Source organism: Lissotriton helveticus, chromosome 1_2, assembly GCF_964261635.1.
Source record: "Lissotriton helveticus chromosome 1_2, aLisHel1.1, whole genome shotgun sequence".
Classification (NCBI taxonomy): Eukaryota; Metazoa; Chordata; class Amphibia; order Caudata; family Salamandridae; genus Lissotriton; species Lissotriton helveticus.
The window spans coordinates 376,411,494-376,423,993 of NC_136058.1; the positions used below are offsets into that span (position 1 = coordinate 376,411,494).

Below are 12,500 nucleotides of genomic sequence, written 5' to 3' on the forward strand. Positions count from 1 at the left end.
GATCCTGGAGACCAGATGGCCGAGGGGATCCGGGAGACCAGATGGCCGAGGGGATCCGGGCGACCAGATGGCCGGGTACGAAAGGGACGCCATCCGGTCGCCCCGTGCCCCCACGAAGGAGGGAGCGGGCGCCCGGGGCATGGCGGGCCGGAGGCCCGGGGCCCCAGCCGGGCCACAGCCATGGAGGCTGCCAGGGGCCGGCGGGCCCTCCAACCCGGGGCCCGCTTACACCTTGACAAGCAGGGGAGGCCTGCAAGGGACCGACGGACCCCTGTCCTGGGCCCTGGGTGGAGCGGCAGCCCGGGGGACCGGGCCCAGGGCCGGAGCGCCCGACCCGGGGCCCCGACCGGGCCCCTGGACCCAGCCGGGGCTCCCAGGCCCGGAGGCACAGGGGAAGCCTCCCCGGGCCCGCCGGACCCCGTCCCGGGCACCCTGCCCCACGGCAGGACCCAGGACGGAGCCCGGGGTGGGGAGGCCACCCTCCCCGGGGCCCTCAGGGGCCCCGGATGGAGCTCCTGAACACAGACAAGCAAGGGGAGGCTCCCCGGGCACATCGGAACCCCTTTCCGGGCCCTTGGCAGTGCGGCAGGCTGGGAGACAGGGCCCAGGGCCTGAGCACCCGACCCGGGGCCCGCCCGGGCCCCTGGACCCAGCCGGGGCTCCCAAGCCCGGAGGCGCATGGGACGCCTCCCCGGTCCCTCCGGACCCCGTCCCGGGCACCCTGCCACGCAGCAGAACCAAGGACAGAGCCCGGGGTGGGGAGGCCACCCTCCCCGGGCCCTCAGGGGCCCTAGCCACTGCTCCTGAACCCAGCCAAGCAAGGGGAGGCTCCCCGGGCACATCGGAACCCCTTCCCGGGCCCTTGGCCGTGCGGCAGGCTGGGAGACAGGGCCCAGGGCCGGAGCACCCGACCCGGGCCCGCCCGGGCCCCTGGACCCAGCCGGGGCTCCCAAGCCCGGAGGCGCATGGGACGCCTCCCCGGTCCCTCCGGACCCCGTCCCGGGCACCCTGCCACGCAGCAGGACCAAGGACAGAGCCCGGGGTGGGGAGGCCGCCCTCCCCGGGCCCTCAGGGGCCCTAGCCACTGCTCCTGAACCCAGCCAAGCAAGGGGATGCTCCCCAGGCACATCGGAACCCCTTCCCGGGCCCTTGGCCGTGCGGCAGGCTGGGAGACAGGGCCCAGGGCCGGAGCACCCGACCCGGGGCCCGCCCGGGCCCCTGGACCCAGCCGGGGCTCCCAAGCCCGGAGGCGCATGGGACGCCTCCCCGGTCCCTCCGGACCCCGTCCCGGGCACCCTGCCACGCAGCAGGACCAAGGACAGAGCCCGGGGTGGGGAGGCCGCCCTCCCCGGGCCCTCAGGGGCCCTAGCCACTGCTCCTGAACCCAGCCAAGCAAGGGGAGGCTCCCCGGGCACATCGGAACCCATTCCTAGGCCCTTGGCAGTGCGGTAGGCTGGGAGACAGGGACCAGGGCCAGAGCACCCGACCCGGGGCCCGCCCGGGCCCCTGGACCGAGCCGGGGCTCCCAAGCCCGGAGGTGCATGGGACGCCTCCCCGGTCCCTCCGGACCCCGTCCCGGGCACCCTGCCACGCAGCAGGACCAAGGACAGAGCCCGGGGTGGGGAGGCCGCCCTCCCCGGGCCCTCAGGGGCCCTAGCCACTGCTCCTGAACCCAGCCAAGCAAGGGGAGGCTCCCCGGGAACAACGGAACCCATTCCTAGGCCCTTGGCAGTGCGGTAGGCTGGGAGACAGGGACCAGGGCCGGAGCACCCCACCCGGGGCCCGCCCGGGCCCCTGGACCCAGCCGGGGCTCCCAAGCCCGGAGGCGCATGGGACGCCTCCCCGGACCCATGGAGCCCGTCCTGGGCATTGAGCCATGCCGTTGGCCTGGAGAAGGGAGCCCAGGACGCCCGGGGGAGGACTGCCCGGTACCCGTGGAGCCCTTCCCGGGTACTTTGCAACGCCGTTGGCCTCCTGGAGATGGGTGCCCCGAACGTCCGGGGGAGGTCTGTCTGGGACACATGGAGCCCGTCCTGGGCATTGAACCATGCCGTTGGCCTGGAGAATGGAGCCCCGGACGCCCGGGGGAGGACTGCCCGGTACCCGTGGAGCCCTTCCCGGGTACTTTGCAATGCCGTTGGCCTCCTGGAGATGGGTGCCCCGAACACCCGGGGGGTGGGCTGCCCGGGACCCGTGGAGCCCGTCCTGGGCACTCTGACCTGCTGTTGGCCCGGGGGAGGGACCCCAGACGACCGGGACCCGTGGAGCCCGTCCTTGGCACTCTGACAAGCCGTTGGCCCGGGGAAGGGAGCCCCAGACGACCGGGACCTGTGGAGCCCGTCCTGGGCACTCCTGTATGCCGTTGGCCCGGGGAAGGGAGCCCCGGACGTCCGGGACCCGTGGAGCCCGTCCTGGGCACTCCTGTATGCCGTTGGCCCGGGGAAGGGAGCCCCGGACGTCCGGGACCCGTGGAGCCCGTCCTGGGCACTCTGAAATGCTTTGGCCCGGGGAAGGGAGCCCCGGACACCCGGGGGGGAGGACTGCCCGGGACCCGTGGAACTCGTCCTGGGCACTCTGACATGCCGCTGGCCCAGGGAAGGGTGCCCCGGACGCCCGGGGCCCGTGGAGCCCGTCCTGGGCACTCTGACTAGCCGTTGGCCCGGGGAAGGGAGACCTGGACGCCCGGAACCCGTGGAGCCCGTCCTGGGCACTCTGAAATGCTTTGGCCCGGGGAAGGGAGCCCCGGACGCCCGGGGGAGGACTGCCCGGGACCCGTGGAACTGGTCCTGGGCACTCTGACATGCCGCTGGCCCGGGGAAGGGAGCCCCAGACGCCTGGGGCCCGTGGAGCCCGTCCCGGGCACTCTGCCATGCCGTCAGCCTGGATGGAGCCCCGGACGCCCGGGGGGGGGCGAAGGCCCGGGACGCATGGAGCCTGTCCCGGGCACTCTGCCATGCCGTCGGCCTGGATGGAGCACCGGACGCCCGGGGGACGACTGCCCAAGAGCCATGGAGCCCGTCCTGGGCAATTTGACATGCAGTTGGCCTGGAGGAAGGAAGCTCCGGGTGGCCTAGGGAGGTGTTGCCCAGGCATATCCCATCTGGTCCCCATGGCAGAGAACCACCAACCCTGGAGGGGTGTCCGGGCATACCCTGCCACATAGTAATCCGGAGGCAAATTACCCCCCTTTCTTGCAATCTGTGCACGCGAGGTGACAGAGGGGACCCAAGGCGTGAAAGAACCCGACCTCATGGAGCCCTCGCTGGGATCCGGGAGGCGAATGGCACCTCATTAAGACTTCCAGGGAAGTTCGGCCATCTGGTCCCCCCCATAGGAAAGCGTTGCGGGCGACCAGATGCCCGAGGGGATCCGGGCGACCAGATGGCCGAGGGAATCCGGGCGACCAGATGGCTGGGCATGGAGGTGAAGCCGCCTGGACTCTTCCCCACCCCGTCCCCGTCCCGGGACGAATGCCCGGGACGCATGGAGCCCGTCCTGGCCACTTGACGTCCCGTCCTGGGCATTGAACCATGCCGTCGGCCTGGAGAAGGGAGCCCCGGACACCCGGGGGGGAGGACTGCCCGGTACCCGTGGAGCCCGTCCCGGGTACTTTGCAACGCCGTTGGCCTCCTGGAGATGGGTGCCCCAGATGCCCGGGGGTGGGCTGCCCGGGACCCATGGAGCCCGTCCTGGGCACTTTTACATGCCGTCGGCCTGGAGGTGGGTGCCCTGGACGCCCGGGGGAGGCCTGCCCGGGACCCGTGGAGCCCCTCCCGGGTACTTTGCCAATGCCGTTTGCCTCATGGAGATGGGTGCCCCGGACGCCCGGGGGAGGACTGCCCGGTACCCGTGGAGTCCTTTCCGGGTACTTTGCAACGCCGTTGGCCTCCTGGAGATATGTGCCCCGAACGCCCGGGGGGAGGGCTGTCCGGGGCCCATGGAGCCCGTCCTGGGCACTGTGACATGCCGTCTGCCTGGAGGTGGGAGCCCCGGACGCCCGGGGGAAGGCTGCCCGGGACCCGTGGAGCCCTTCCCGGGTACTTTGCCATCCCGTTGGCCTCCTGGAGATGGGTGCCCCGGACGCCCGGGGGAGGTCTGTCCGGGGCCCATGGAGCCCGTCCTGGGCAGTGTGACATGCCGTCGGCCTAAAGGTGGGAGCCCCGGACGCCCGGGGGAAGGCTGCCCGGGACCCGTGGAGCCCTTCCCGGGTACTTTGCCATCCCGTTGGCCTCATGGAGATGGGTGCCCCGGACGCCCAGGGGAGGTCTGTCCGGGACACGTGGAGCCCGTCCTGGGCATTGAGCCATGCCGTTGGCCCGGAGAATGGAGCCCCCAGACGCCCGGGGGAGGTGTTGCCCAGGCATATCTCATCTGGTCCCCCGGGCAGAGAACCACCAGCCCTGGAGAGGTGTCCGGGCGTACCCTGCCCCTAGTAATCCGGAGGGAAATTACCCCCCTTTCTTGCAATCCGTGCACGCGAGGTGACAGAGGGGACCCAAGGCGTAAAAGAACCCGACCTCATGGAGCCCTAGCTGGGATCCAGGAGCCGAATGGCACCTCATCGGGACTTCCAGGGAAGCCCGGCCATCTGGTCGCCCCATTGGAAAGCATCGCGGGCGACCAGAGGGCCGGGATCGAAAGGACTCCCAGCTCCCCATCCATCCCAAGCCTTCGCGGTAGGGTTCCTGACTGCCTGCCCACGCAAGGCAGGGCTCTTGGACCCCGGCTGGGCCTCAGGCGCAGGTTGGACCACCGGAGCTCTAGGCCCCGGACGACCTGGGGGAGGAATGCCCGGGACCCGTGGAGCCCGTCCTGGGTACTTTGACATGCCGTCGGCCTGGAGGTGGGTGCCCCGGACGCCCCGGGGGAAGCTGCCCGGGACCCATGGAGCCCGTCCTGGGTACTTTGACATTCCGTCGGCCTGGAGGTGGGAGCCCCGGACGCCCGGGGGGAGGTCTGCCCGGGACCCATGGAGCCCGTCCTGGGTACTTTGCCAATGCCGTTGGCCTCATGGAGATGGGTGCCCCGGACGCCCGGGGGACGAATGCCCGGGACGCATGGAGCCCGTCCTGGGCACTTTTCCATGCCTTCGGCCTGGAGCCCCCAGACACCCAGGGGAGGACCACCGTGAAAACCATGGAGCCCGACCCGGGCACTCTGCCATACCGTCAGCCTAGATGGAGCCCCGGACGCCCAGGGGACGAATGCCCGGGACGCATGGAGCCCGTCCTGGGCACTTTTCAATGCCGTCAGCCTGGATGGAGCCCCGGACGCCCGGGGGACGACTGCCCAGGAGCCATGGAGCCCGTCCTGGGCAATTTGACATGCAGTTGGCCTGGAGGAAGGAAGCCCCGGGTGGCCTAGGGAGGTGTTGCCCAGGCATAGCCCATCTGGTCCCCATGGCAGAGAACCACCAGCCTCGGAGGGGTGTCCGGGCGTACCCTTCTCCCTAGTAATCCGGAGGAAAATTACCCCCTTTTCTTGTAATCTGTGCACGCGAGGTGACAGAGGGGACCCAAGGCGCGAATGTACCCAACCTCCTGGAGCCCTCGCTGGGATCCGGGCGGCGAATGGCACCTCATCGGGACTTCCAGGGAAGTTCGGCCATCTGGTCGCCCCATAGGAAAGCGTTGCGGGCGACCAGATGCCCGAGGGGATCCGGGCGACCAGATGGCCGAGGGAATCTGGTCGATCAGATGGCTGGACACGGAAGTGAAGCCGCCTGGACTCTCCCGACCCTGTCCCCGTCCCCGTGCCCGTGCCCGGGACGCATGGAGCCCGTCCTGGGCACTTTTCCATGCCTTCAGCCTGGAGCCCCCAGACACCCAGGGGAGGACCACCGTGAAAGCCATGGAGCCCGACCCGGGCACTCTGCCATGCCGTCGGCCTGGATGGAGACCCGGACGCCCGGGGGACAAATGCCCGGGACGCATGGAGCCCGTCCTGGGCACTTTTCCATGCCTTCGGCCTGGAGCGCCCCGACACCCTGGGGAGGACCACCCTGGAAACCATGGAGCCCGACCCGGGCACTCTGCCATGCCGTCGGCCTGGATGGAGCCCCGGACGCCCGGGGGACAAATGCCCGGGACGCATGGAGCCCGTCCTGGGTACTTTTCCATGCCGTCGGCCAGGAGCCCCCTGACACCCAGGGGAGGACCACCGTGAAAACCATGGAGCCCGACCCGGGCACTCTGCCATACCGTCAGCCTGGATGTAGCCCCGGACGCCCGGGGGACGAATGCCCGGGACGCATGGAGCCCGTCCCGGGCACTCTGCCATGCCGTCCCGACAAATTCGTACGGACTCCTAACCTTACGACACGGATCGGAATCGAGCCCTCTCTGACCCAGCAGTTTCAGGCGCCCGGGGGACGAATGCCCGGGACGCATGGAGCCCGACCCGGGCACACTGCCTTGCCACCGGCCTGGATGGAGCCCCGGACGCCCGGGGGACGAATGCCCGGGACGCATGGAGCCCGTCCCGGGCACTCTGCCATGCCGTCGGCCTGGATGGAGCCCCGGACGCCCGGGGGACGACTGCCCAAGAGCCATGGAGCCCATCCCGGGCACTCTGCCATGCCGTCCCGACAAATTCGTACGGACTCCTAACCTTCCGACACGGATCGGAATCGAGCCCTTTCTGACCCAGCAGATTTCAGGTTGATTTGCTATATACTTTACGTACGATTTTATGGGGGCCGATTCCGATCCGGTACGTAAAAGCAAATACGACCGACATGTCGGACAACCACGTACACCCAGGGGATAGGACTGCCCGGGTCACATGGACCCCGTCCTGGGCACTCTGATCTGCCGCCGGCGCCGGGGATCGAACCGTGATCACCAGATGGGGATATCCCAAAAATCTGGCATGGATACGGCCCACCAGGACAGGTTTGGGCACCCCTGGACTACAGCATCTTTCCTTAGACTCAATATATATCTTGATATGTATGTGCCTGCCTGGAGCTTGTCTTATATAAGCCATCATCATGTGAAACTTTGGCGTTGTCATGTCTGCTACGCACACTTTGTTCATATGTGTACAATTTAAGTGTGTGCACCTGATCACTGTCTTGGACAGAGCTATGCCTGTGAACTCCCCATGTGAAGCATTGGTGGTTCAGTGGTAGAATTCTCGCCTGCCACGCGGGAGGCCCGGGTTCGATTCCCGGCCAATGCAAGGCTGCGTTCCTTTGACTTTGTTTTCGAAAGGAAATATATGAACTCAGTGGGGAATAAAATGGTAAGCAGTGACCCCGACGTGATTTGACCACGCAACCTTCTGATCTGGAGTCAGACGCGCTACCGTTGCGCCACAAGGTCCTTACACTTACAGCCTTCAAGCCAGATCAACAAATGCTGATGGCCTTTTGACTTATTTTCCCCTCCTCATATGCCTACAGTTGTATTACAGGGCTAGGCCTTTTGTTTTCTATCCTAATTATGAAATTGACTGCAGGTGCAGAGAGAACGCAGAGGATTGAAATGTTCAGATAAAGGGTCTTAAGCAGGAGAGAGCAGAGGTACGTATCTGTGTTTCATTAAAGTGTTTCATGCAGGCAAAAAGGATACTTCCCTGGGTGGGCTTGAACCACCAACCTTTCTGTTAACAACCGAACGCGCTAACCATTTGCACCACAGAGGTTAATAACTGTAGCACAGTTCCTGAGACTCAATATATATCTTGATAATTGTGTGCCTGCCTGGAGCTTGTGTTATATAATGCGTCTTTATGCCATACAGCATTTCTCATTTGCTTAGTGTCTTGTTATTGTTGGACGTAATGATGAATAGACTACTGTCTAATGGTCTTAGAGCCAGTATTACTACCGGTCCCAGTGTATGAGACACATACATGACTTTTCTGTTGCCTGCTTAGCATAGCTCCCTGCTCCTCTGTAGGTGTGCTACCAGCCAGTAAGGCGTGTGCCTTGCCCATCAGATGTGTTATGTTAGACTTGACTTCTCTGTGAGCAAAGTCTCCCTCCCATAGCAGGTGCTTTCTCTGAACTCTTGACTTGTAAGACTGCTGGGAAAGGCCCTCCCTAGCCCCTCACTCAGATAGATACATTTACCTTCAGAGCTCAGCTTTGGAGAAAGAGATTGGGGAGAGAGCAAATAGGGGAAGGCCCATGGTGCACACTTTATTTTACATAAAAGCTGGGGCTTGTGGGAGGACAGGGACAAGAGGGTTCTCAGGGAAAGAAATCCCAGGAGTATTGATGGCTAGGCCCTGAAACACAACAATCCCGGATTGGCAAGGCACAATATGCCTGTGCAACAGGCCTGACCCTAGGCTTCCGGAGTTCTTGGTCACAAAAGGCTCCAGTGATCTAAGCCCGACCAGGGCTGTGCCCGACCAGGGCTGTAGGCCGCGTTGGGAGCGCGTTAGGGACGCGTAAAGGGACGCAGGGCGCAGAACTCTGCCCGTTTCACCCCAGCATTTAGGGGAGGACACAGAATCTGGGAAAGCCAGTGGGAAGGATTTTCCAGGAGGAGAGTTCAGTGAGATAATCTGAAACACAATAGTGCTGGTGATCTGGCGGGTGCATTCTGTGAACCACTTTTGTCGGGAGCAGCCTGCCATCATGCCCTGATAAACACAACTCTAGTCCCAAGCCAGTGACCTCAGCAAATGCAAAGACATTCATAGTTATAGTCTCCTGCATCTGATTCTTGCCATCTTCATGTGAAACGTTGGCGTTATCATGTCTGCTGCGCACACTTTGTTCATATGTGTACAATTTAAGTGTGTGCACCTGATCACTGTCTTGGGCAGAGCTCTGCCTGTGAACAACCCATGTGAAGCATTGGTGGTTCAGTGGTAGAATTCTTGCCTGCCACGCAGGAGGCCCGGGTTCGATTCCCGGCCAATGCAAGACTGCTTTCTTTTGACTTTGTTTTCGAAAGGAAATATATGACCTCAGTGGGGAATAAAATGGTAAGCAGTGACCCCGACGTGATTTGAACACGCAACCTTCTGATCTGGAGTCAGACGCGCTACCGTTGCGCCACGAGGTCCTTACACTTACAGCTTTCGGAGCCAGATCAACAAATGCTGTGGGCCTTTTGACTTATTTTCCCCTCCTCATATGCCTACAGTTGTATTACAGAGCTTGACCTTTTGTTTTCTATCCTAATTATGAAATTGACTGCAGGTGCCGAGAGAACGCAGAGAATTGAAATATTCAGGGAAAGGGTGTCCAGCAGGAGAGAGCAAAGGTATGTATCTGTTTTCCATTCAAGTGTTTCATGCAGGCAAAATACCACGTCCCTGGGTGGGCTTGAACCACCAACCTTTCGCTTAACAGCCGAACGCGCTAACCGATTGTGCCACAGAGACGAGTGACTACAGCATCTTTCCTTAGACTCAATATATATCTTGATATGTATGTGCCTGCCTGGAGCTTGTCTTATATAAGCCATCATCATGTGAAACTTTGGCGTTGTCATGTCTGCTGCGCACACTTTGTTCATATGTGTACAATTTAAGTGTGTGCACCTGATCACTGTCTTGGACAGAGCTATGCCTGTGAACTCCCCATGTGAAGCATTGGTGGTTCAGTGGTAGAATTCTCGCCTGCCACGCGGGAGGCCCGGGTTCGATTCCCGGCCAATGCAAGGCTGCGTTCCTTTGACTTTGTTTTCGAAAGGAAATATATGAACTCAGTGGGGAATAAAATGGTAAGCAGTGACCCCGACGTGATTTGACCACGCAACCTTCTGATCTGGAGTCAGACACGCTACCGTTGCGCCACAAGGTCCTTACACTTACAGCCTTCAAGCCAGATCAACAAATGCTGATGGCCTTTTTACTTATTTTCCCCTCCTCATATGCCTACAGTTGTATTACAGGGCTAGGCCTTTTGTTTTCTATCCTAATTATGAAATTGACTGCAGGTGCAGAGAGAACGCAGAGGATTGAAATGTTCAGATAAAGGGTCTTAAGCAGGAGAGAGCAGAGGTATGTATCTGTGTTTCATTAAAGTGTTTCATGCAGGCAAAAAGGATACTTCCCTGGGTGGGCTTGAACCACCAACCTTTCTGTTAACAACCAAACGCGCTAACCATTTGCACCACAGAGGTTAATAACTGTAGCACAGTTCCTGAGACTCAATATATATCTTGATAATTGTGTGCCTGCCTGGAGCTTGTGTTATATAATGCGTCTTTATGCCATACAGCATTTCTCATTTGCTTAGTGTCTTGTTATTGTTGGACGTAATGATGAATAGACTACTGTCTAATGGTCTTAGAGCCAGTATTACTACCGGTCCCAGTGTATGAGACACATACATGACTTTTCTGTTGCCTGCTTAGCATAGCTCCCTGCTCCTCTGTAGGTGTGCTACCAGCCAGTAAGGCGTGTGCCTTGCCCATCAGATGTGTTATGTTAGACTTGACTTCTCTGTGAGCAAAGTCTCCCTCCCATAGCAGGTGCTTTCTCTGAACTCTTGACTTGTAAGACTGCTGGGAAAGGCCCTCCCTAGCCCCTCACTCAGATAGATACATTTACCTTCAGAGCTCAGCTTTGGAGAAAGAGATTGGGGAGAGAGCAAATAGGGGAAGGCCCATGGTGCACACTTTATTTTACATAAAAGCTGGGGCTTGTGGGAGGACAGGGACAAGAGGGTTCTCAGGGAAAGAAATCCCAGGAGTATTGATGGCTAGGCCCTGAAACACAACAATCCCGGATTGGCAAGGCACAATATGCCTGTGCAACAGGCCTGACCCTAGGCTTCCGGAGTTCTTGGTCACAAAAGGCTCCAGTGATCTAAGCCCGACCAGGGCTGTGCCCGACCAGGGCTGTAGGCCGCGTTGGGAGCGCGTTAGGGACGCGTAAAGGGACGCAGGGCGCAGAACTCTGCCCGTTTCACCCCAGCATTTAGGGGAGGACACAGAATCTGGGAAAGCCAGTGGGAAGGATTTTCCAGGAGGAGAGTTCAGTGAGATAATCTGAAACACAATAGTGCTGGTGATCTGGCGGGTGCATTCTGTGAACCACTTTTGTCGGGAGCAGCCTGCCATCATGCCCTGATAAACACAACTCTAGTCCCAAGCCAGTGACCTCAGCAAATGCAAAGACATTCATAGTTATAGTCTCCTGCATCTGATTCTTGCCATCTTCATGTGAAACGTTGGCGTTATCATGTCTGCTGCGCACACTTTGTTCATATGTGTACAATTTAAGTGTGTCCACCTGATCACTGTCTTGGGCAGAGCTCTGCCTGTGAACAACCCATGTGAAGCATTGGTGGTTCAGCGGTAGAATTCTCGCCTGCCACGCGGGAGGCCCGGGTTCGATTCCCGGCCAATGCAAGACTGCTTTCTTTTGACTTTGTTTTCGAAAGGAAATATATGACCTCAGTGGGGAATAAAATGGTAAGCAGTGACCCCGACGTGATTTGAACACGCAACCTTCTGATCTGGAGTCAGACACGCTACCGTTGCGCCACGAGGTCCTTACACTTACAGCTTTCGGAGCCAGATCAACAAATGCTGTGGGCCTTTTGACTTATTTTCCCCTCCTCATATGCCTACAGTTGTATTACAGAGTTTGACCTTTTGTTTTCTATCCTAATTATGAAATTGACTGCAGGTGCCGAGAGAACGCAGAGAATTGAAATATTCAGGGAAAGGGTGTCCAGCAGGAGAGAGCAAAGGTATGTATCTGTTTTCCATTCAAGTGTTTCATGCAGGCAAAATAATACGTCCCTGGGTGGGCTTGAACCACCAACCTTTCGCTTAACAGCCGAACGCGCTAACCGATTGTGCCACAGAGACGAGTGACTACAGCATCTTTCCTTAGACTCAATATATATCTTGATATGTATGTGCCTGCCTGGAGCTTGTCTTATATAAGCCATCATCATGTGAAACTTTGGCGTTGTCATGTCTGCTGCGCACACTTTGTTCATATGTGTACAATTTAAGTGTGTGCACCTGATCACTGTCTTGGACAGAGCTATGCCTGTGAACTCCCCATGTGAAGCATTGGTGGTTCAGTGGTAGAATTCTCGCCTGCCGCGCGGGAGGCCCGGGTTCGATTCCCGGCCAATGCAAGGCTGCGTTCCTTTGACTTTGTTTTCGAAAGGAAATATATGAACTCAGTGGGGAATAAAATGGTAAGCAGTGACCCCGACGTGATTTGACCACGCAACCTTCTGATCTGGAGTCAGACGCGCTACCGTTGCGCCACAAGGTCCTTACACTTACAGCCTTCAAGCCAGATCAACAAATGCTGATGGCCTTTTGACTTATTTTTCCCTCCTCATATGCCTACAGTTGTATTACAGGGCTAGGCCTTTTGTTTTCTATCCTAATTATGAAATTGACTGCAGGTGCAGAGAGAACGCAGAGGATTGAAATGTTCAGATAAAGGGTCTTAAGCAGGAGAGAGCAGAGGTACGTATCTGTGTTTCATTAAAGTGTTTCATGCAGGCAAAAAGGATACTTCCCTGGGTGGGCTTGAACCACCAACCTTTCTGTTAACAACCG

General features: G+C 60.0%; 11 non-coding genes across 11 annotated transcripts; 5 read left to right on the top strand and 6 right to left on the bottom strand.

Annotated features, from left to right (window-relative positions):
- The first annotated feature begins 7,111 nt into the window (after positions 1-7,111).
- TRNAG-GCC (transfer RNA glycine (anticodon GCC)) lies at positions 7,112-7,182 on the top strand. The gene has a single exon. It is a non-coding gene; the product is annotated as a tRNA-Gly (tRNA).
- Positions 7,183-7,253: 71 nt separating this feature from the next.
- On the bottom strand, positions 7,254-7,325 carry TRNAW-CCA (transfer RNA tryptophan (anticodon CCA)). The gene has a single exon. It is a non-coding gene; the product is annotated as a tRNA-Trp (tRNA).
- Positions 7,326-8,809: 1,484 nt separating this feature from the next.
- On the top strand, positions 8,810-8,880 carry TRNAG-GCC (transfer RNA glycine (anticodon GCC)). The gene has a single exon. It is a non-coding gene; the product is annotated as a tRNA-Gly (tRNA).
- Positions 8,881-8,951: 71 nt separating this feature from the next.
- Positions 8,952-9,023, bottom strand: TRNAW-CCA (transfer RNA tryptophan (anticodon CCA)). The gene has a single exon. It is a non-coding gene; the product is annotated as a tRNA-Trp (tRNA).
- A 248-nt stretch (positions 9,024-9,271) lies between these two features.
- Positions 9,272-9,345, bottom strand: TRNAN-GUU (transfer RNA asparagine (anticodon GUU)). The gene has a single exon. It is a non-coding gene; the product is annotated as a tRNA-Asn (tRNA).
- A 207-nt stretch (positions 9,346-9,552) lies between these two features.
- TRNAG-GCC (transfer RNA glycine (anticodon GCC)) lies at positions 9,553-9,623 on the top strand. Its single transcript has one exon. It is a non-coding gene; the product is annotated as a tRNA-Gly (tRNA).
- A 1,627-nt stretch (positions 9,624-11,250) lies between these two features.
- TRNAG-GCC (transfer RNA glycine (anticodon GCC)) lies at positions 11,251-11,321 on the top strand. The gene has a single exon. It is a non-coding gene; the product is annotated as a tRNA-Gly (tRNA).
- A 71-nt stretch (positions 11,322-11,392) lies between these two features.
- Positions 11,393-11,464, bottom strand: TRNAW-CCA (transfer RNA tryptophan (anticodon CCA)). Its single transcript has one exon. It is a non-coding gene; the product is annotated as a tRNA-Trp (tRNA).
- A 248-nt stretch (positions 11,465-11,712) lies between these two features.
- TRNAN-GUU (transfer RNA asparagine (anticodon GUU)) lies at positions 11,713-11,786 on the bottom strand. Its single transcript has one exon. It is a non-coding gene; the product is annotated as a tRNA-Asn (tRNA).
- Positions 11,787-11,993: 207 nt separating this feature from the next.
- On the top strand, positions 11,994-12,064 carry TRNAG-GCC (transfer RNA glycine (anticodon GCC)). The gene has a single exon. It is a non-coding gene; the product is annotated as a tRNA-Gly (tRNA).
- A 71-nt stretch (positions 12,065-12,135) lies between these two features.
- Positions 12,136-12,207, bottom strand: TRNAW-CCA (transfer RNA tryptophan (anticodon CCA)). The gene has a single exon. It is a non-coding gene; the product is annotated as a tRNA-Trp (tRNA).
- Positions 12,208-12,500: the final 293 nt, after the last annotated feature.